The 24,194-nt window shown below is 48.0% G+C and overlaps 1 pseudogene; it reads right to left on the bottom strand.

The window, feature by feature from the left end:
• LOC144688302 (procathepsin L-like) overlaps positions 1–24,194 on the bottom strand; it is a 65,043-nt pseudogene that overhangs the window by 326 nt on the left and 40,523 nt on the right.

The following is a 24,194-nucleotide window of genomic DNA, read 5'->3' as shown; positions in this document are numbered from 1 at the left end:
TGCCTTTGCTGGCATTGATGCTCCACACGCTCCTCACTCCGCTTCATCTAACTACAACAACCTAACCTATTCCTTGCTCCCTCAAGTGCTTATCCAGCTTCCCCTTAAATGCAGCAGTGCTTCTCACCTCAACTATTCCCCGTGGTAGCAAGTTCCACATTCTCAACTCTCTTGGGTAAAGAGGCTTCTCCTGAATTCCCCAGTCTGGCGAGGGGGTGGGGGTCTGTGATCTGGCGAGGCTGATGTCGGCGGGGGGGAGCGAGTGGGAAAAGTAAGCACCATTAGGGGGTGGGCCAGGGTGGCACAAGATGCCTGAATAGGAGGGCACCCACAGCTTGCAGCCAGGCCTCCACAGGTAGCATCCCAGTGGCTGCGGAAGGTGGCCCTTATGTGGCCGTTAATTGGCCTTGGGCAAGCGGGCCAGCCAACACTTACCCCCATCGCTGGTAAAATTCCAGCAGAGGTGGAGAGGTGACAGGCTCTGTCACCCGATTTCCCACACAACCCCTCCCCCAGCCAGCCAACTCCCGGGGTGGAGGTGGGGAAAGAATTAAGCCAACATACCTGTTTTTGACGATATAGTACTTCAATCCTGCTTGAACTCCATACCCTACAACTAGTACAGCATGGTTAAAGACGTTAGTCTAGCACCTGGCATCGTAATAAACACCTGGAAAATGAAGCACACAAATATAACTACAGCAAGAATACGATCAAAACTCTCCTTCTGAAGGCTTGCATTCCCAATACGGAAGATTAAGGGGTGCTCTAATTGAGGTGTTTAAGATTAAAGAATTTGAGAGTGTCGGGAGAAATTATTTCCTCTGGCGGACTGGTGGAGCCCGCAGCCTGGGTCTTATTCTTAAAGTTAGAGCGAGGCTGTTCAGGCTGTTCAGGGGTGATAACAGGAAACTTTTCTTCACACCTTTTCTCCTCCAAAAAGCTAATGAGCCTATGGGGTCAACTAAAAATGTTAAAACTGAAGCAGATAGATTTTTGTTAGGCAAGGGTTACAGAATCAAGGGCCGAGTTTTATTCTCGCCCCACCCCAGAGGTGGGCTGGGAGACAGGGGCGGCCTGTTTAATCGAGTGGGAAGGTGCGGGTTGGAGACCCCATCACCTTCCCAGCTCCACCTGATTAAATCCAGAAGGGTGAATGGCAGCTTGCCCATCTGGAGGCCAATTAAGGCCCTGGAGTAACCACCTTTTGACCGCTGAAAGGCCTCACCCTGCCACAGCTAGTTTTCAACCATGCGACTCGTCATGTTGGCCAACTGCAGTAAATCCTGTTGGGTTTGCCTGTGGCCTAGTAGCGAGGGAGAGGTCCCTTGCTCTCAGGTGATCGGTGCCATTCAAGGGATCCAGTAGCAGGAAGGTGGCCCATGGGAAGCCACCACCTTTCCCTTCCTATTAACTCCCTCCCACCCGTCGCTGGCACATCCCTCCATGAGACTCCCACCCCTCCCCACTTACTTCTGTCCCAGGTCTCCAGCGACAATCCCTGGAGTAGGATCCAGTGCAGAACTGGCAGTGGCCACCACTCCCAGAGGAGCTGTTGGTACTGAAGAGCTCTGATTGGCTGCCAGCTCTTGGGGATATCTGCCCCGCACTACCTGGTACGGTGATTTAGTGTCCCCAGTGGAGATGGGTCCCCCAGTGGCAAGTTCCCGTTGCCAGTTTGGACACTTTATCCAGGGCTCCTGAATATCGGGAGCCAGTTTTTGTTTTGGGGATTGGGACCTCGCCATCTGCGTTAAATTCTGCCCAAGGTGTGTAGATGGAGTTAAAACACAGGTCAGCTACTTTAATGACAGAACAGGCTCGATGGGCTGAATGGCCTACTGTTGTTCCATTGTTCCTATTTACCCATTTTTATTAGCTTGTGAAGAATAGTTTACAACTATTGTCTTATAAAAAGATCACATTACCGATATATAACTTGCATATAAAACTGGAAATGAAAGATATTCCACGGCCAGGATTTTACAGCCCCTCCCACCTGATGGGATATTACAGTCCGGCTGAACTGAATGGAGATTGAAATGGCTTGCCGCATCCGCTGGGGGGAGGCACACCGTGGCAGGGCCGTAAAATCCTGGCCCAAGAGTATTTCCCTGCCATATGAGCCTCTTGAAAAGAAATGAATGGAGAGGGACTTTATATGAAAAGATATCAAATTGCAAAGAGTACACTTCAATATTAAACCATGACAGTAGGTAGGCTCAAACCAATGAATGGCAAGTTTAGGCCCAGATGGAAGAAGGTTTTCTTGATGCAAAATGTGCTCCACACATGGAACAAGTTTCCAGGTGGGGGTGAAGGAAGCAAATTCTTCAGGACTTGGCACTGGGCACAGCACTGTTGCAAATTTACATCACTGAATTGGATTTAGAAACTCAATGTAAACTACCTCAAACTGGGAGTGGCAGTGGAATCAGAGACGGTCACTCAGAAGTTAATGAATTAGTTCAAAACAAAATGCAATTGGGCAGATCTGTGGCCGATTAAATTTAATGCAAACAAATATAAAGCATTGCACATGGACAGGAAAAATAAGCAAGACATGAATTGTGTGAAATGGTTAGAAATGAACTTGAAGGAGACCTGGGCCAGAATCTTCTGTTCGGTGAGTGGGGACAGGCTCCGCTTACCTACGCGTAAAATGACGCATGGTGACGTAGGGCGTGCGTCCCAATGTCACCGCGCGTCATTCAGACCCTCAGCTTGGCGGGTGCACAGCGGAGTCAGCTGTGTGCCCGCCGAACTGTCAAAGGCCTATTATGGCCATTTAGATTCCAATCAAGATCATTAACTGAGCTGCCCGTCCAACCTTCAGGTTGGCGGGCAGGTGAAGAGCCCAGGCGGCCTTCGCATTTTTCATGAAGCCTCAGCCACGGGCGGGATGAGGTTTCATGAAGGGTTTAATAATCAAATAATTTTTTAAAATTAAAGTTCATTGACATGTCCCAGCTCATGTGACACTGTCATATGAGGGGACATATCTTAAATTTTTTTTTCTTATTAATAATTTCAAACTAACCTCCCTGACGCAGCTCTGTGCCTCAGGGAAATTTCTGCGCTCTTTCGCGCAGGCCCCAACTCAACCTATTCCCCCCGCCAGCACAGGGAGCGCTCAGTGCTTCCGGGTGTGCATCACGCTGCGCATCCGCCCGCGCCCACTCCCGCCCGCGCCCAAAACCCGATGGGGAGAAAATTCTCCCCCTGGAGAGCTTAACAGAGTCAACCTTCAACATGTGCAACCAATGCAAAGCAGCAGTCAACAAAACCAATGGAATGGTGAAACACAGAAAAAAAAACAAGATCAGTGGAATGTATTGGGCACTAGTCAAAGCACAACTGAGTACTCGGTCCAGTGGTGGTCCCTGAGGTAGGCAAGAAATACTTAACCTTTGCAGGCATAGCAGAGAAGAGGGGTTCAGAGATGCTAGAGACTGATCCTCAGTGCGAGGGGGTTCTGAGATGCCAGAGACTGATCATCAGTATGAGGGGGTTCGAGTTATGAGGAAAGAACTGGAGAGACTTGGTTTTTAAGCCTGGAAAGGAATGAGTCTGAGGCGATCAGGTCGACACTGAGAGATTATTTCCTCTGGTCGGGGAATCTAAAACATGGGGGCACAGTCTCAGGATAAGAGGTTCATCATTTAGGACTCAGATGAGGAGAAATTACTTCACTCAAGGATTGTTAATCTTTGGAATTCTCTACCTGAGAGGGCTGTGGATGTTCCATCATTGAATACATTTAAGGCTGGTATAGACAGAATTTTTGTCTCAGGGAACCTAGGCCTGAATTTTTCAGTCAGTGAACGGGCTTGGCAGGAGCGGGTGAGGGCGGTCACAGAGCTGACTGCTGCCTGCGATTGGCTCCGTGCCGCCATTTTACGCGGGTGGGCGAATTTGGACCCATCCACTGTAAGACGCAAGTGGTAGCAGGGGGGAGGAGGGAGAGTTGGGGCCTGCGCTCTTTCGCGCACGTGTGCAAAGGAGCGCTTCAATCTCCCTGAGGCAATTGGAACATTTTTGAATTTAATTAATAAAAGCTTTAGGAGTCCTCATTCCGCTCATGGATGAGCTTTCCTAAGAAACTTAAAATCCGCTTGGCCTTTTTGCCTGCCCACCAACCTTAAGGTTGGACGGGCACTGTTAACAATTACAGTAATTAATTCATTAATGGCCTTAATAGGCCTATCAGTTATCGGCAGGCGCGCAGCCAACTCCGGCATGCGCGCGCCCAACGAAACATCGCGAGACAGCGCGATGATGTTGGGATACACAACCGATGTCACTGCGCGTCATTTTACGTGCCGGCGTGTCGGGCCCACCCCTGCACGCTGACCGAAAAATTCAGGCCCAAGGATATGGGGAGCAGGTGGGAAGGTGGAGTTGAAGCCCATGATCAGCATGATCATATTGAATGGCAGATCAGGCCCAACAAACCATGTGGTCTACTCCTGCTCCTATTTCTTGTGGCCTTGTGCTGTTTTATGATCTATAAGATGTATAAGATAATAAATGGTAGGTAAAAGGTGATCTGGAACATTAATTAAAACTAAACAGTGAGCATAGAGCACTAAGGTATAGCTTCAAAGTGGTGAATGGTAGCATTAGGAATAGACTCTGAGCCATAGTGGAGGCAAAAATACTCTGGAATTGTTCAACAAACTATTAGATGCAGCAATGGGGAGGAAACCGGTAGCAGATTTTTGATAGGTTGCGATGGAAGAAGGATTGGGAAGGCTGGAATCACTGCCATTCCACAGCACCTGACCTACGTTTTAAACTCCAAACCCTTAGCCACACTTTCTGCCTGCCCCACTCACTTTCCAACAGCTTTTGCCGATGTGTCTAGGGGGCAGGGCAATGGCATTATTGCCCCAGGAATGTCAACCATACTGATCCTTTCCATCTAGTGCTTTCTACATTTGCTGATCGGAGAGGGCTCAATCAATTGTTAATGGGCAGGAAATTGTCCACTTTAAAGCTTAAAAGCAAAAGATCATTCAATTCCATCTTTTCACCTTTTGCTGAGTGAGGTCCTCAGGTTCCACCTCTTGCACTGACCATGTGCCTCTAGACCATGTGACTCTAGCAAGGTCATATTGAGGTCAAGGTTTGGATGGAATTTCCCTCCCACTCCTAGCCCTGATCTGGCCAGTTTCTCCACAATCTTATTCTGGTAAAGTGAGAGTATGGGTTGTGGTTTGAAGAGTTGAGCGTGGCTATAGGGCCAATGGGGCCCTTACCTGAGCTGTAAAACTGCCAAGATTCTAGTCCTGCATCAATCACCACAGCTATGGGCCCAATTTCAGCCACTGCCCTCGTCAAAGCTTCTTCATCCCCGTATGGAAGTATTTTATAGCTCGAGACGGAAGCCACACTCTCAGAAGAATTATATTTGCAAGATTTACCTTCCTGTGTGAAAGAAAAACAGGCTGGAAGTTACAGATAGCAAATTAAAGCCCTTAGGTTTGTGGCATCTGTGGCCCAGTGGTTAACACATGTCTCCGTGGCAGAATGTCATGGTTCAACCTACCCCACTACTCCGGAGATGTGACACAAAATCGAGACTCACACTTCCAGGAGTGCTGCACTGTCAGAGGTGCCGCCTTTTGGATGAGATGTTAAACTGAGGCCTTGTCTGTTCTCAGGTGAATGTGAAAGATGTTAAAGAGTGGCTGGGAATCTCACTGCACCGCACAGCCTCAGAGTGTCTCAAAATACATTACAGTCAATGGGTTACTTTTACCAAGTGTCATCGTTTACCATGTGTTGTCGCTTTTGTAATGTAAGAAACACTGCATCTAATTTGCACACAGCAAGCTCCCAAATACATGGTGATTGTGCCAAGTTGACCTGATTTAATGATACTGGTTGATAGATAAATATTGACTAGACACGAGCGAGAGCAAATCTCCTCTCTATCAAAATAGTGCCAAAGAATCTTTTATGTCCATCTAATGGGCGGCCTCAGTTTAAATTCTTATAAAGGTGGTACCCCCAGTAGTTCAGCACTCCCTCAATACACTAGTGAAGTGTCAGCTTAGATCCTATGCCCAAATTTCTGGAGTGGGACTTGAACCTACAACCCTCTGACTCAGAGGTGACCCAAATGAGGCCCAGCTGACACAACAGGAGACCAATGTTGGATCCCTTTATCCCAAAGTGCTATATGAAAATGTTTATTCCCCACAGCAAATGATTGCACCCAATACATTTACCCCTCGGATGGGCAGATTGAGCCTCAATTTAACAACATTGCCAAACAACAGCGCCCCTAATGGTGAAGTGGACTGCCACAATCAGCTGCATGCTCAAGTTTTTGAATGAGCCATGAATCCAGATCTTTCTGAACCTGTGGTGGGATTCCTCTCAACTCAAGCAAGCTGACAAACATCTCACTGCTCTTTATGGGGTCCTGCTGTGCACCATTATCTGGCTTTATTTATCGTGTAACAGATGCCGTAAATCATTGTCCTAGAGATGTTCTGATAAGGCACTATAAAAATGTACGTAGTTAGTTCTTACTTATTTGAATCTATAATTGGTTATATAGTTATTCCAATGTGAGGCTCAATGTACTATGGTTAGACAAGGAAAGGTTTGCAAGCTTTGCTTTCATAAATTGGTGGAGTTTTTAAAATAGGTATATATGTTTGAATGCACTTTAAGTGTGGGTCATTGGTGAAATCCAGAAAACAGGTGTACCTTCGCAGTGTAGGCATAGGTGGACTCGACTTCAATTCCTCCATTCTCACATATGTAGTCAAAGGCACTCGATGACCAGCCTCCGTTGCATCCAAAGGTTCCACGGCTCCTCGAACAGTCAATGAGGTTCTGTTCACTCAAGGCAATGAGCTTGCCTGTCTTCTTAAACATCTGCCCTTCCAACACCCCGGTTGTACTGAACGCCCAGCAGCTGTTGCACCGACCCTGGTGAGGAAGATTATGAGTTTCAGTTCACTCCTGGACTTGAGCCGCTAATCCAGGCTGACATTACAGCTCAGCCCTGAAAGAGGATTGGATAGTCACAAGTGTCATCCTTCAGATGAGACACTAAACCAATGTCCTATCTGCTTGCTTTGGTGAACCATAAAAATCGTCAGGAAACACTTGGTGAAGAGCAGGGATTTAGATCCACGAAAGAACAATAGATGTTTGTAGAACAGCATGAGGCCATTCAGTCCATCATGTCTGTACCAGCTCCTTCTTAGAGAAATCCTATTGTCCCACTCTTTCCCTTCATCCCAGTACCTCCCGCTGCTTCAAATAGTTATCCAGTTTTCCCTTAAAAGGTGTATTGGTCTCTTCCTTAACCACACCTGCATCAACAACAGCAACAACTTGTATTTATATAGCACCCTTCTCATAGTTAAATGTTTCAAGGTGCTTCACAGGAGTGTTTTCAAGCAAATTTGACACAGCCATTATTAGGGCAGAGCTTGACTAAAGAGGTAGGTTTTAAGTATTTAATCATGAGTTTTCATCCTGGGTCCTGTTAGCTTCTTATTCTATAAGAGATTTCTCTGGAGATGAAGGGCCAGGCGCAGGTTGGGTGGGGGTTGCCTCAATGAAAGAAAAAAGAGGAAGACAGGTGGAGAGGTTTAGGAAGAGAATTCCAGAGTTTACAGCCTTGCAGCTGAAGTCTTGGATACCAATAGCATTGCAATTAAAATCGGGGTGCTCAAGAAGGCAGTGTTAGAGGGTTGCTGTTACCTCAGATGGTATTAGGGTTGGAGGCGTTTACAAAGATTGGGAGGTGGTGGGGGATGGGGTGAGAGCATGGAGGGATTTGAGAACAAGGATGAGAATTTTCAAATAAGATGTTGCTTAACCAGGAGTCAATATTGGTCAGCGAGCACAGGGGTGATAGGAGCACAAGATTTGCTGTGAGTTAAGACATGGGCAGCAGAGTTTTGGATGACCTCATGTTTACACAGAGTAGGATGCTGGAACAGCCAGGAGTGTGTTTGAATAGTCAAATCCAGAGGTAACAAAGGCATGGCTGAGGGTTTCAGCAGCAGATGAGCTGAGACAGGGGTACAGTCGGTGATGTTACAAAGATAGAACATTTTAGTGACGATGTGGATATGTGTTTGAAAGCACATCTTAGGGTCAAATCTGACACATTGCAATCAGACTGGCACAGCCTTAGACAGTTGCCAGGGAGACGGATGGAGCTGGTGGCTAGGGAACGGAGTTTATGTCAGGGGCTGAAGACAATGGTTTTGGTCTTCCCAATGCTCTCAATGTCCCAATAATCTCCATGTAAAGAAATGTCTTCTAATCTCTCTCCTTGTGCAGGGTCCTACTCCCACTCCAATCAATCGTGAGGAGATCTCCAATCGGGGGCTGAAGATCTGGCTCGGGATTCTGGGTTGAGATTCAGCAGGGTACTCCTGTCCAGTGGGTATGGGTCCCCACCCCACCCCCACCTCACATTGTATGGTGTTGTGGGAGCCCATAAAACCCTCCCACTGTACAGGACTCGCCACCCTACTGGCTAATATATCAGCCATGGAAAGAGTGTTCAAGCTGCGGCCTGTCAGATTGTCAATCACCCTCTGCTGCCTTCCAGTGCTTCACTCTAATCTCCGAGGGGTGACTGTGAGGTTTGAAAATAATAACAGCTGACTCTCCAACCGAGGTAATCATCGGATAGCAGGCCTGGGGCTGGGAGTGCATTGTGCACCCTCAAAATTACCCTGTGAAGTGGAGTTCATGCCCAGCTTTCACAATCAATCCACATGTAACTTGAACGAGGTGACTGGTGTCTGTGGAACCCTGCCCAAGCATGAGGTCCTGCTTTTCGGTGAAAAAGGCAGCGAACTTTGAGAAATAGCAAAATGAATATGCACCAAGGTAATTAATGAAACTCAGCAAACCTTTTGATTGGGGGGGGAAGTGAGAATAACAGTTGATTGATGCAAAGCAGCTCGCGGCTTCCCCATACACCGGGTGCTTTCATTTTGAACCCAGATTGCTATAATAAGAAGAACTTTATTTTATATCACAAGGGGCGGAATTATCCGTGCCCATTGGTGTCGGGCGTGTTCGGTGGCCTGAGCGGGCATTATGGCGAGGAGGCCAAAAATCAGCTTCACCATGTCGTGAAACTAGTTTGCAATCGTCTTCTCAGCCCGTGGATGGTGGGCCGTGTTTCCCACCATTGGACGGGGGAACCTCATTGTAATACATCATATCATTATAAGGCGAGCCCGCCAGAATCACCCCCTCCCTGGCTGGATTGTCCACCCACATTGCCATGATTGCACATTGACATGTTTCATAACAACATATAAAAGGCATGCACTTGGCGGGCTGCACTTTGAGAGGAACTCAGAGTGCAGAGTAACGTTGCGCAGCACTTGCCCGGGTCGCCTGTTGGACTTCAAGGTTGAGGTGTGGGTGCAAGGGCTGCCCTGCGGTTGAGGCAACTTGGGGGTGGGGGCAAGGGCTGCCCTGTGGTTCAAGCATGTGCGGGGTGGAGGGGGGGGAGGGAAGCGGCCATGCATGAGGGAAACCTTGTATAAAGTGACGATTCCTCTGCAGCTGAGACAGTTCAGGCACAGCCACATCAACTTGTGGAGTCAAGTCTCTAGCGTATCTGCCCACTCAAGCAACACAGAGGCATGAAAGTGCCACCAAGTGCTCCAGAGCTCTTCACCCCTTGGGCATAGACTGCAAACTAATGAGCATTTTAGTGGACTGCTGAATAGTTGGATGACTGGGCACGTTGTACAATCTCCTTGCTAAAGCTGGCCTGGTGGAGGCGCTCACAGCCCCTTGCAATGTCAGCATCCCAGTTTGGAAAGTCTCCCCCATGGTTCAAGCTAACAGAGCAGCCTTGCAGTGTGGGTTAGGAGAATGCTTGCCCTTGAGCTGAGAGCACACCATGCAGTCCAGTGGGTAAAGCCACTGCCAATCGGTCAGGTGGAATGGGGTGGAGGTGGGTGGGGTTTTGGGCAGCCATGCAGCGCACTAAACTCTGGCCATCCAAGTGGTGGCCAGCACTCTCCGGGATGCATTAAGGGGCCTTCAGACTTAATCAAGAGAGGTCCTTCGTACATCCAAACTAACCCACCCTTCTCTCTCTTTCATCCTGCAGGAGGAGTACATCAGGATCAAGGAGCCTGGTGAACTAGCTGTATGCCTCATGGTGTACAGGGAGCAGAGACGACGGAGAAGAGAGCGACAGAGATGCCTGGCTGTGCAGAGGGAGGAGCAGCACCCCCAGGAAGAAATGGCGGTTGGAGTTCTCGCACATGCTGCTGAAGAGCCACAGCGAGCCATCGCTGGTCGGTGCCTAGCTAGACCCAGGGTCTATAGATGCCGCCTTTCATTCCTGCAGTTGACTGAGAACCAGTGCCCCCAAAGACTGCACCAGGGAACTGGTCAGTCACATCTGCCAGTTACTGCAGGATTTGATGTCATGGAGACACATAAGGACATCCACTGCCAGTAGTGGTTGTAAAAATGACCATGGTGCTCAATTTTTATGCCAGTGGCTCCTTTCAGGGCTCCACAGGTGACCTCTGTGGTATATCACAAGCCTCCACCTACAAGTGCATCCATGAGGTCACGGATGCCATCTTTGTGAGGGCACACAACTTTGTGCATTTCACCCGGGACCAAGAGAGCCAGGATGCAAGGCCCCAGATATCTTCCAGGATCCACAGAAGCTGCAGGGTTGGCTCCTTGGGGACAAGGGCTACCCACAGAGGCCGTGGCTGATGACACCCGTGCAGCGGCCTCAGACTGCAGCAGAACAACACTATCATGAGGCTCATGCTGCAACTCACAACTTGATGGAGCAGACCATCGGGATGCTGAAAATGAGGATCTGGTGCCTGGACCGGTCTGGTGGAGCCCTGCAATACAGTCCAGAGAGGGTGTCACGCATCGTCGCCGTCTGCTGCACCCTTTACAACCTGGCACTGCAACGGGGAGATGAGCTGGCTGAGGAGGAGATGCAGGAGCTGGAGGTCTCCTCCGATGAGGAGGACATCAACGGTAATGAGGGTAAGGAGGTCCTCAAAGGCGACAATGATGGCGATGATGACGATGATGCCCTCGCACTGGCCAGATAAGACAAGGGTCCTTGGGAGGCCCTCATAGCTGCTAGATTTGTAGAGGATAATGATGACATGCAGTGAGCAGACATCATAGATCCACATGTTGCATCTATGAATATGTAACTCCAGTCTGGCTTATGGCAGCGCACATACCCTCTGTGATAATGCTCCTGTCATGGAGATGCAGTGGAGGCCCTAATAGTCACTCGATTGCAGGAGGATGATGATGACATGCAGTGAGGACACTCCATTGATCTTCACATAGCCTCTGAGAACGTCTGATTCCTGTGTGGCTCAGGGAAGTTAGTTTGCACTCCATGATCAGGGTCATATCGCAGAGATGCAGCTGTGAAGCTTTAAACGCATCTGATACTTTGTCCGCCTTCAGCACCTGACCCCTTTAGGAGCACAGCGTCACTAGTCGCAGATGCTGAAGAGATGGGGTCCAGCCACACCTTAAAGGTGCTGAGAGCACACAGAGAGAATGACAGAACTCTGTGACACCTGCCCACGACATTCTGGCAGCAATGACCAGCACCATCGAGGTGCAGGCATCAGTAATGTTTCCGGGGAGTGTGAGGCCAGACCATCACTGTGGTCTGAAGGCTGCACAGAGCACAGGGAATAGGTCCTGGACTGAGACACCTGCCTTTATCTTGTGCAGAAAGGTTTCACATCTGAGTGACAAGAACACTGCTCATCAGAACAAGGAGCCACAGGCAGGGAGACATTCATCAGAGTTTATTTACTAAAGTAAACATTATGTACAAGGGATTAACACCCGTGCCCTGGCAGTGCAACTAATTTGCCTTAACTATCCTAACCCTGCCGCTACGTCTTGCTGCTCCCCGGACATCCACAGCAGAGGTGGAGGCAGCCTGCTGACTGTGACACCCTGTCTGTGATGACTTTGGCGGGCGTCCTCTGGAGGACCGAGACTTGGAGGGCCCTGGCCTGCTTTCGGGGTCCTGCTGTGTGGCACTGGCACCTTCCTCGGCCTGTGAAGCTGGAGCTGCCGAGGTCACAGGCAGAGGGGACTTGGATGAGCTGGACATTCCTGGAGCCACCTGGGTGGATGGCCCCGGAGCGTGCACCTGCTGATCCCGCTCCCTATGGGTGCCCGAGGGCCCCTAGCTGATTCCTTGAGGAGAAGGGTAGTTGGAGTGAGAGCGGGCTGTCCTCACTCCTCTCTCGTACACACTGTTGGAGGCCAACTATGGTGTCGGCGATGGAGTTCAGCCCGTGCAGCAGTGCAGGAGCAATGTCCTGGAGCTTGCCTTTGCAGCTCCTGCAGCTGTGACATGACCGAGTCCAGAGGCTCCTCATCTGACTCGGACTCAGCAAAGTTCTGGCCTCCAGCAGTCCTCCGAGTGCCGGGGACCTGGGAAGTCCCTCCCACCGCCAGCTGTGGATCAGACAGTGCGATGTGCTCACCAGATTCAGATCCCGAGGCTACTCTAAAGCTAGGTCCCACCGAGGTGTGTGTCTCTGTGCTGGTGGAGGGTGTGGGTTAGCGCTGTGACGGGACTTCAGGGAGGATTTCATCAGATTCCTCTTCTGAGCTTCCCTTGGGCCTTGATTGGAGGGTCTGGGTCATGGGGTCTCTTGGATGTTTCCCAGAGGTGCCTGCGAAAACAAGGAGAGATAATTAGAGCATGGCAGTGGCCTGTGAAACAGGGCACATCACTCACAGCGTGGATGTCTGATGGATGTTGCACTGCTGGATCCTTACTTGGTACAGCACCACCGACCTCACCATCGCCAGAAGACGTAGGTAGGGTTCTAAATGAATATTTTGTGTCGGTGTTCACAAGTGAGAGGGACGACGTCGGTATGGAAATCAGGCAGAAGGACTGTGATATAATTAAAGAAATTAGCATAGAAAGGGAGGAGGTTCTAAGTGGTCTGGCAGGTTTAAAAGCAGATAAATCGCCAGGCCCAAATGAAATGTGTCCCAGGCTGTTGTGTGAGGCAAGGGAGGAGATAGCAGGGGTGCTGGCAATAATTTTCAATACCTCTCTGGCCACAGGAGAGGTGCCAGAGGACTGGAGGACAGCCAATGTGGTACCGTTATTCAAGAAGGGAGGAAGGGATAAACCAGGGAACTACAGGCCAGTCAGCCTAACCTCAGTGGTGGGGAAACTATTGGAAGCAATTCTGAGGGACAGAATTAATCTACACTTGGAGAGGCAGGGATTAATCAAGGGCAGTCTGCATGGTTTTGTTAAGGGGAGGTCATGTTTGACTAATTTGATTGAATTTTTCGAAGAGATGACCAGGTGTGTAGATGAGGGCAATACATTTGACGTAGTCTACTTGGACTTCAGCAAGGCTTTTGATAAGGTCCCTCATGGGAGACTGACAAGGAAGGTAAGAGCCCATGGGATCCAAGGCAATTTGGCAAATTGGATCCAGAATTGGCTGAGTGGCAGGAAGCAGAGGGTGATAGTCGAGGGGTGTTTTTGTGTCTGGATGCCTGTGACCAGTGGGGTTCCACAGGGATCGGTGTTGGGTCCCTTGCTGTTTGTGGTATATATAAATAATTTAAACTTGAATGTAGGATCAGTAAGTTCGCGGATGACATGAAAATTGGTGGGGTGGTAAATATTGAGGAGGATAGCCTAAGATTACAGAAAGATATAGACGGGTTGGTCAGATGGGCTTGTCAGTGGCAAATGGAATTTAATTCCGATAAGTGTGAGGTGATGCTCTTGGGCAGGACAAACAAGGCATGGGAATACACGACGAATGGTAGGACCCTGGGAAGTACCAAGGATCAGAGGGACCTCGGTGTGCATGTCCACCAGTCCCTTAAGGTAGCGGGACAGGTAGATGAGGTGGTTAAGAAGGCATATGGGATACTTTCCTTTATTGGCTGAGGAATAGAATATAAGAGCAAGTAGGTTATGCTGGAACTGTATAAAATGCTGGTTAGGCCACAGCTAGAATATTGCGTGCAGTTCTGAAATCCACATTATAGGAAGGATGTGATTGCACTGAAGAGAGTGCAGAGGAGATTTACCTGGACGTTGCCTGGGCTGGAGAGTTTTAGTTATGAGGAGAGATTGGATAGACTGGGACAAAAACAAAAATACCTGGAAAAACTCAGCAGGTCTGGCAGCATCAGCGGAGAGGAACACAGTTCGAGTCCGAATGACCCTTCAACAGAACTAAGTAAAAATAGAAGAGAGGTGAAATATAAGTGGTCACCCAGTCTGCGTTTGGTCTCTCCAATATAGAGGAAACCGCATTGGGAGCAACGAATGCAGTAGACTAAATTGAGGGAAGTGCAAGTGAAATGCTGCTTCAATTAAAAGGAGTGTTTGGGCCCTTGGATGTTGAGGAGAGGGGAAGTAAAGGGGCAGGTGTTGCACCTTCTGCGGTTGCATGGGAAGGTGCCGTGGGAGGGGGTTGAGGTGTAGGGGGTGATGGAGGAGTGGACCAGGGTGTCCCGGAGGGAATGATTCCTGCAGAATGCCGCCGGGGGGTGGGGGAAGGGAAGCTGTGTTTGGTGGTGGCATCATGCTGGAGTTGGCGGAAATGGCGGAGGATGATCCTTTGAATGAGGAGGCTGGTGGGGTGGTAAGTGAGGACAAGGGGAACCCTATCATGTTTCTGGGAGGTGGCCGCTTTGCAGAACACCTTCGGTCTGTCCGCAAGCATTACCCAGACCTCCCTGTTGCTTGCCATTTCAACACTCCACCCTGCTCTCATGACCACATGTCCGTCCTTGGCCTGCTGCATTGTTCCAGTGAAGCTCAACGCAAACTGGAGGAACAGCACCTCATCTTCCAACTAGGCACTTTACAGCCTTCCGGACTAAATATTAAGTTCAACAATTTTAGATTATGAACTCTCTCCTCCATCCCCACCCCCTTTCCGATCCCCTCCTTTTTTTTCCAATAATTTATATAGATTTTTCTTTTCCCACCTATTTCCATTATTTTTAAATGTATTTCCATCCATTGTTTTATCTCTACCTTTTAGCCTTTTTCAATTCCTTCACCCAACCCCACCCTTACTAGGGCTATCTGTACCTTGTTTGTCCTGCTTTCTACCCTTAATTAGCACATTCCTTAGATAATATCACCACCTTCAACACCTCTTTGTCCTTTTGTCTGTGACATCTTTTGGTTATCTCCACTTATCACTGGCCCTCTATCCAGCTCTACTTGTCCCACCTCCCCCTTAAACCAGCTTATATTTCACCTCTCTTCTATTTTTACTTAGTTCTGTTGAAGGGTCATTCGGACTCGAAACGTTAACTGTGCTCCTCTCCGCAGATGCTGCCAGACCTGCTGAGTTTTTTCAGGTATTTTTGTTTTTGTTTTGGATTTCCAGCATCCGCAGTTTTTTGCTTTTATCTTTGGATAGACTGGGGTTATTTTCCCTGGAGCAAAGGAGATTGAAGGGGGGACATGATTGAGGTGTATAAAGTTATGAGGGGCATAGATAGGGTAGACAGGAAGGAGCTTTTCCCCTTGGTGGAGGGATCGATAACCAGGGGGCATAGATTTAAGGTAAGGGGCAGGAGGTTTAGAGGGGATGTGAGGAAGAATTTTTTCACCCAGAGGGTGGTGGGAATCTGGAACTCACTGCCTGAAAGTGTGGTAGAGGCAGAAGCCCTCATAACATTTAAGAAGTATTTGGATGTGCACTTGCGATGCCATTGCATACAAGGCTATGGGCCTAGTGCTGGAAAATGGGATTAGAATAGTTAGTTACTTGTTTGACTGGCGCAGACTCGATGGGCCGAAGGGACTTTTTCTGTGCTGCAGACCACTATGACTCTATGACTTTATGACAACACCAATCAGGATGCATCTGTGTCACACCTGCTCTCTCAAGCAGGCACCAGCACAGATACCACCACCCCAGTGGGCATTAGATAACTGGCTACTATCTTGGTGCACATTGGTGAGGGCACTTCACACTCACTTGAGGTGCAGGCAGAGGCAGAAGCAGAGAGTGCCCAGGGCGCTCGCAGTCGGAGGACGGCTGGGGACCAGGACAATGCTCAGTCGAAGGCAGATGATATGTCTCTGGAGTTGTCCATAAGACAGCAGATGCTGAACATACAGCAGGGTGTGCGGGAGGATCTGGCAGAGATACATGAGGGAATGTATGCCATGGTCTCCATTGTGGAGGAGGCCTTGCGGAGCGTGAGCAATGCATTGACCCTCATGGCCAAGCGCACTGCCTCCTCCATGGAGAGAGTGGCGACTCTCATGGAGAAGCTCCTCCAGGAGCTGAATCAGGAGTTCCAGGGGATGCATTCAGACCTGCAAACCCTCACACCGACAATAGCTTCAGGTGGTCCCTGTTGGTGTGGGAGATGGATTGGGCACCCAGTATCCCAGCTAGCTGCCCATCCATCAATGGTGAGCGGGGAGGTCCAAAGCGACCTGACCTTGGCGCATAAGCTGCCTGTCATCTCTGTGGGCTCCTCTCAGGGCGCTCTGGATGAGGGTAGCAGCTCTTCTGCCCCTCTGCCAACGACCGTGGCGTCTGATGAGGCTGCGGCGACTGAGGAGATGCCAGCCGTGGCACTGGCCTTTCCCTCCCAGGTGGGGCCAGCAAGTGGGGAATATTCCATCACACTCCTGACTTGTGCCTTGTAGATTGTGGAGAAGCTTTGGGGAGTCAGGAGGTGAGTTATTTGTCCAGGATTCCAAGCCTCTGACCTGCTCTTGTAGCCACAGTATTTATATGGCTAATCCAGTTCAGTTTCTGGTCAATTGTAACCCCTAGGATGTTGATAGTGGGGGATTCAGTGATGGTAATGCCATTGAACATCAAGGGGTGACGGTTGGATTCTCTCTTTGTGGAGATGGTCATTGCCTGGCACTTGTGTGGCGCAAATGTTGCTTGCCACTTGTCAGCCCAAGACTGGATATTGTCCTGGTCTTGCTGCATTTGGACGTGGACTACTTCAGTATCTGAAGAGTCACAAGTGGTGCTGAATATTGTGCAATCATCAGCGAACATCCCTACTTCTTACCTTATGATGGAAGGAAGATCATTGATGAAGCAGCTGAAGATGGTTGGGCTGAGGACACTACCCTGAGGAACTCCTGCAGTGATGTCCTAGAGCTGAGATGACTGACCTCCAACAACCACAACCATCTTCCTTTGTGCTAGGTATGACTCCAACTAATGGAGTGTTTTCCCCCTGATTCCCATTGACTCCAGTTTTGCTCGGGCTCCTTAATGCCACACTCTGTCAAATGCTGCCTTAATGTCAACGGCAGTCACTCTCACCTCACCTCAGGAGTTCAGCTCTTTTGTCTATGTTTGAGCCAAGGCTGTAATGAGGTCAGGAGCTGAGTGGCCCTGGCGGAACCCAAACTGAGCATCAGTGAGCAGGTTATTGCTAAGCAAGTGCTGCTTGATAGCACTGTTGATGACCCCTTCCATTACTTTACTGATGATGGAGGATAGACTGATAGGGCGGTAATTAGTCGGGTTGGATTTGTCCTGTTTTTTGTGTACAGAACATACCTGGGCAATTTTCCAATTACTAGGTAGATGCCTGTGTTGTAGCTGATCTGGAACAGCTTGGCTAGGGACGTGGCAAGTTCTGGGACCCAAGTCTCCAGTACTATTGCTGGAATATTGTCAGGGCCCATAGCCTTTGCAGTATCCAGTGCCTGCAGCTGTTTCTTGATACCGCGTGGAGTGAATCGAATTGGCTGAAGACTGGTATCTGTGATGCTGGGGACCTCCAGAGGAAGCTGAGATGGATCATTCACTCAATATTTCTTGCTGAAGATTGTTGTGAATTCTTCAGTCTTATCTTTTGCACTGAGGTGCCAGGCTCCCCCAGCATTGAGGATGGTGATATTTGTGGAGCCTCCTCCTTCAGTGAGTTTTTTAATTGTCCACCACCATTTACCACTAGATGTGGCAGGACTGCAGAGCTTAGATCTGATCCCTTGGCTGTGGATTCGCTTAGCCCTGTCTATCACTTGCTGCTTATGCTGTTTGGCACAGAACTAGTCCTGTGTTATAGCTTCACCAGGTTGACAACTCGTTTTTAGGTATGCCTGGTGTTACTCCTGGCATGCCCTCCTGCTCTCTTCATTGAACCAGGGTTGATCCTCTGGCTTGATGGTAATGGTGGACTGGGGGATATGCCAGGCCCATGAGGTTACAGATTCTTGTTGAGTACAATTCTGCTGCTGCTGATGGCCCACAGCACCTCATGGTTGCCCAGTCTTGAGTTGTTGATCTGTTCGAAATCTATCCCATTTAGCACGATGGTAGTGCCACACAACACGATGGAGGGTACCCTCAATGTGAAGATGGAACTTCGTCTCCACAACAATGTATGGTGGTTACTCCTACCAATATTGCCATGGACAGGTGCATCTGCGGCGGGCAGGTTGGTGAGGATGAGGTCAAATAGGTATTTCCCTCTTGTTGGTTCCCTTGCCACCTGCCGCAGATCCAGTCTAGCAGCTACGTCCTTTAGGACTTGGCCAGCTTGGTCTGTGGTGATGCTACTGAGCCACTCTTGATGATGGATATTGAAGTCCCCCACCCCGAGTACATTCTGCGCCCTTGCCACCCTCAGTGCTTCCTCCAAGTGGTGTTCAACATGGAGGAGCACTGATTCATCAGCTGAGGGAGGGTGTTACGTGGTAATCAGCGGGAGATTTCCTTGCCCATGTTTGACCTGATGCCATGAGACTTCAAAGGGGCCAGAATCGATTGTGAGGACTCCCAGGGCAATTCTCTCTCAACTGTATACCACTGTGCCGCCACCTCTGCTGGGTTTGTCCTGCCGGCGGGACTGGACATAGCCAGGGTTGGTGATGGTGGTGGTCTGGGACATTGTCTGTAAGATATGACAATGTCAGGCTGGTGCTTGAGTAGTCTGTGAGACAGCTCTCCCAATTTTGGCACTAGCCCCCCTCCATGTTAGCAAGGAGGATTTTGCAAGGTCAGCAGGGCTGGGTTTGCTGTTATGGCTTCCAATGCCTAGGTCAATGCTGGGTGGTCCACCAGTTTCATACCTTTTTATTGGCTTTGTAGTGGTTTGTTACAACTGAGTAACTTGCTAGGCCATTTCAGAGGGCAGTTAAGAGTCAACCACATTGCTGTGGATCTGGCCAGACCAGGTAAGGACGGCAGATTAGTGAACCAGATGGGTTTTTAATGACAATCGTCAGTGGTTTCATGGTCATCATCAGATTTTTTTTACCAGGTTTTTTATTGAATTCAAATTTCACCACCTGTTGTGGTGGGATTCAGATCCTCAGAGCATTAGCCTGACTCTCTGGATTACTAATCCCGTGACAATATCACTACACCACCATCTCCCCTCATGGATCTTCTCATCCTGAAGTCGAAAGTAAAAAGAATGCAATGGCTGAGAATTCTAAGGTTAATGTCAGGAACAGAGGGACCTGGGTGTCTATATGCCTAAGTCATTGAAGGTGGCAGGACAGGTTAGAGAGTGGTTAATAAAATATACGGTAACCTGGGCTTTATTAGTAGGGGCATAGAGTACAGAGCAAGGAAGCTATGATAAACCTGTATAAAACAGTCATTTGGCCTCAATTGGAGTACTGTGTGCGGTTCTGGAAGCCACACTTTAGGAATGATGTGAAGGCATTAGGGAAAGTGCAGGAGAGATTCACAAGAATGATTCCAGGGATGTCAATACATTGGAGAAGTTGGGATTGTTTTTCTTGGAGCGGAGAAGATTGAGAGACCTGGTAGAGGTATTTAAAATCCTGTGGGTTCTGGACAGAATGGATAGAGAAAAACTGTTCCTTCTGGTGGAATGATCGAGAATGAGAGGGCACAAGGTCAAGGTAATTGGATAAAGAATTGGAGACATGAGGCCAAACTTTTTCACATAGTGAGTGATTAATATCTGGAGTGCACTGCCTGAGTGTGTGGTGGAGGCATTGGAGAAGGAATTGGATTATTTTCTGAAAAGGAAGAATGTGTAGGGCCAGGGGATGAAGGTGGTGGAGTGACACTAGATAAATTATTCCTTCATAGAGCTGGTACAAACATGACAGGCTGAATGGCCTCCTTCTGTGCTGCAATGATTCTGTGAACAACTTGGGAAACAACCCTGTTTACCAAAGCACCACAATCTCCTACCCAGGACATCTGCTGTCATGGTATGCCACACTCGTCTGTCTTACGCCATCCTCACACATCCACTGTAGCTCATATACAATCGTTCTGTGACATCCATCATCCAACTACACCTCGGTCGAACTCTCTTTCTGCTGCCCTCCAGTTTGCCCTCTAGAAGAGATCTTTGTAGCTTTTCAGCTCTGACCAAATGGACGAAATACTGACATTTTATTTTCTGGACGTCACTTTGCAGAGTTCTTTTTACTCTTGCAATTTCAAGCACCTCTTCATTTGTCTTATGGCCTGTATATAGAATGTTTAGCATACGTCTTAGCATCCACATTTCAAAGGCCTCTATTTTCTTCCACTGATCTTTATTTATTGACTAGGTTTCTAAGGCAGTCAGGAAAGTGAATAGAACATAGCATCTTATGAGATTTTCCTCATTTCAAGCTTGAGTTTTCTTGTTAACACGTCCTTCATCTTCACAAAATTGCTTTGGTTATCTCTATAATTTTGGCATTGCACCTGCCACCTTCTGTTATGATATGTCCTAAATAGACAAATGTATTCCTAGGTCACCATCCTCTGGGTAAAAAAACTTTTCCTCATATCCCCTCTAATCCTTCTACCAATCACCTTAAATCTATGCCCCCTGGCAATTGACCCCTCAGCTAGGGTAAACAGGTCTTTATTATCTACACTATCCAGGCCCCTCATAGTTTTGTACACCTCAGTTAGGTCACCCCTCAGCCTCCTCTGTTGTAAGGAAACAACCCCAGCCTATCCAATCTTTCCTCATAGCTGCAATTTTCAAATCCTGGCAACATTCTTGTAAATCTTCTTGGTACACTCTCCAGAGCAATTATGTCCTTCCTATAATGTGGTGACCAGAACTGTACACAAAATTCCAGCTGTGGCCTAACCAACATTTTATACAGTTTCAGAATTACATCCCTGCTTTTGTATTAAATACCTCATCCAGTAAAGGAAAGCATTCCATATGCCTTCTTTATCAACTTATCCACCTGTCCTGCCACCTTCAGGGGCCTGTGGACATGCACTCCAAGGTCTCTCACTTCCTCAACCCCTCTCAATATCCTGCCCTTTATTGAGTATTCCCTTGCTTTGTTTGTGCCCCCCAAATGCATTACCTCACACTGGATTGAATTCCTTCTGGCACTTTTCCACCCACTCAAACAACCCATTGATATCATTCTGGAGGCAAATATCAAATCACTATCAAATATGTGGCCAATTTTTGTGTCATCTGCAAATTTCCCAATCATGCCTCCCACATTTAAGTCCAAATCATTACTACATGACAAACAGCAAGGGCCCCAACACTGAGCCCCGTGGACCACCATTGGAAACCGTTTTCCATTCGCAAAAACATCCACTGACATTACCCTTTGTTTCCTGTCACTAAGCCAATTTTGGATCCAACTCGGCACCTTCCCCTGTATTCCATGGGATCTCACTTTTCTGACCAGCCTGCCATGTAGGACCTTGTCAAATGTCTTAATAAAATCCATGTAGACAATATCCACTGCACTACCCTCATCAATCCTCGTTACTTCCTCAAAAAATTATACTAAGTCAGTACGACCTTCCCCTAACAAAACCATGCTAACTATCTCTGATCAATCATGCCTTTCTAAGTGACAGTTTATCCTGTCTGTCAGAATGGATTCCAACAATTTGCCCACCACTGAAGTCAGACTGACCAGCCTATAATTTTTTGGCCTATCCCTCGCACCCTTTTTAAATATTGGTGCAACATTCACAAACCTGCAATCCTCTGGTACCTCACCATTGGAAAATGATTCTCAGACCATCCGTTATTTCCTCCCTATCTTCCGTCAACGGGCAGGGAAACAATCCATCCGGCTCTAGTAATTTATCCACCTTCAAGGATGCCATTCCCTCCAGTACTTCCTCTCTCATTATGCTTATTGTATCTAACATTTCACGCTCTTCCTCTTTAACTAGAATGTCTGCATTATCCCTCTCCTTATTGAAGACAGAGACAAAGTACTCATTAAGAACCTTGCCCACATCTTCAGCATCAACACACAAGTTACCATGTACATCTCTGACAGGCCCTACACTTTCCTTAATCATCCTCTTGCTCTTAATGCATTAGTAAAACATCTTTGGGTTTTCTTTGATTTTACCTGCCAATATTTTTTTTAAATCCTTTCTTTGCTTTCATAATTTCCTTTTTTCACTTTACCCCTGTACTTTCCATGCTCCTCTAGGCTTTCTGCAGTATTAAGTTTTTGTGACTGTCATAAGCTTTCTTTTTCTGCTTTATCTTACACTGTATGCTTCTGGATAACCAGGGGGCTCTAGGTTTGGCAAAACTGCCCTTTTTCTTTGTGGGGACATGTCTACACTGTGCCTATAGAATCTCGCTTTTGAATATCTCCCACTAATTTGACACCGTTTTCCCTTCTAGTAGCAATGTCCAGTCCACTTTCACCAATTCACCTCTCGGTTTTGTAAAATTTGTCTTTCCCCAATTTAGAACTTTTACTCCTGTTCTATCTTTGACCTTTTCCATAATGATGCTAAATCTAAGTGTATTATTGTCACTATCTCCAAAATGACTCCCCACTACAACTTCATCCACTTGCCCAGCTTCATTTCCTAACACTAAATCTAGAATTGCGACCCCACTCATTGGGCTTGTTAAATGCTGGCTGAAAAAGTTTTCGTCAATACAGTTCAAGAATTTTGCACCTTCTGTGCCCTTCACGCTGTTCGTATCCCAATTGATATTAGGATAGTTGAAGTCTCCAACTATTACTGCCCTATTGTTTTTGCACTCAGAAATTTGCCTACATATTTGCTCTTCTAACTCTCTTCCACTATTTGGGGTCTATACTACACTCCTAGCAACGTGGCTGCCCCTTTTTTATTTCTGAGCTCAACCCATATGGCGTATTTGATGCTTCATTTAGTTTATCATCCCTCCTCACAGCTGTAATTGTTCCTTTAACCAATAATGCTACACCCCCACCTTTTTTTGTCCCCCTCTCTATCCTGCCTGAAAACTCTGTATCTAGGGATGTTGAACTGCCATTTTTGCCCCTCTTTAAGCCATGTTTCCATTATAACGATGATATCATGCTACCATGTGTCTATCTGTGCCCTCAGCTCATCAGCTTTATTTGTTATACTCCTTGCATTTACATATTCACATTTTAACACTGCCAAATTCCTGTGCTGTACAATTTTTTAACCTCTGCTTGTTCTGTTTTCCAGAGTTACTCACTAATTCTCCATTTCCCGTTCTCTCCTCTGAATTTGCCCTCAGGTTCCCAGCCTCCTGCCAATCCAGTTTAAGCCCCCCTCACCCCCCGACCCCCCCAACAGCACTAGAAAATCTCCCTGCAAGGATATTCATCCCAGTCCTGTTCAGGTGTAGACTGTCCAGTGTGTACGTGTCCCACGTTCCCCAGAACTGGTCCCAATGCCTCAGAAATCTGATGCCGTCCCTCCTACACCAGCTTTCCAGCCACATGTTCAATTGCTCAATTCACCTATTCCTATATTCACTATCATGTGGGAGTGGAAGTAATCCTGAGATTAGTGCTTAAGAGGTCCTGCTTCCTAGCACCCTGAAATCTGCTTTCAGGACCTCATCCCCTTTCCGACCTAAGTCACTGGTACCAACATGGACCACGACCTCTGGCTGATCACCCTCCCCCAGAAGAATGTCTTGCAGCCGCTCGGTGATATCCTTGACCATGGCATCAGGGAGGCAACATACCACCCTGGAGTCATGTCTACGGCCACAGAAACACCTGCCTGTTTCCCTAACTAATGAATCCCCTATCATTACTGCTCTTCCCCTCCTCTTCCTCCCCTCCCATACAGCAGAGCCACCTGAGGTGTCACAAACCTGGCTCTGACTGCACTCCTTCAAAGAATCAATGCCCTCGCCAGTATCCAAAATGGAAAATCGATTGGTGAGCGGGACCCCAGGGGACTCCTGCA

Source organism: Cetorhinus maximus, chromosome 13 (assembly GCF_964194155.1).
Source record: "Cetorhinus maximus chromosome 13, sCetMax3.hap1.1, whole genome shotgun sequence".
Lineage (NCBI taxonomy): Eukaryota > Metazoa > Chordata > Chondrichthyes > Lamniformes > Cetorhinidae > Cetorhinus > Cetorhinus maximus.
Note: the sequence above shows the minus strand (reverse complement) of the source record. Positions and strands in the feature narration are given on the sequence as shown.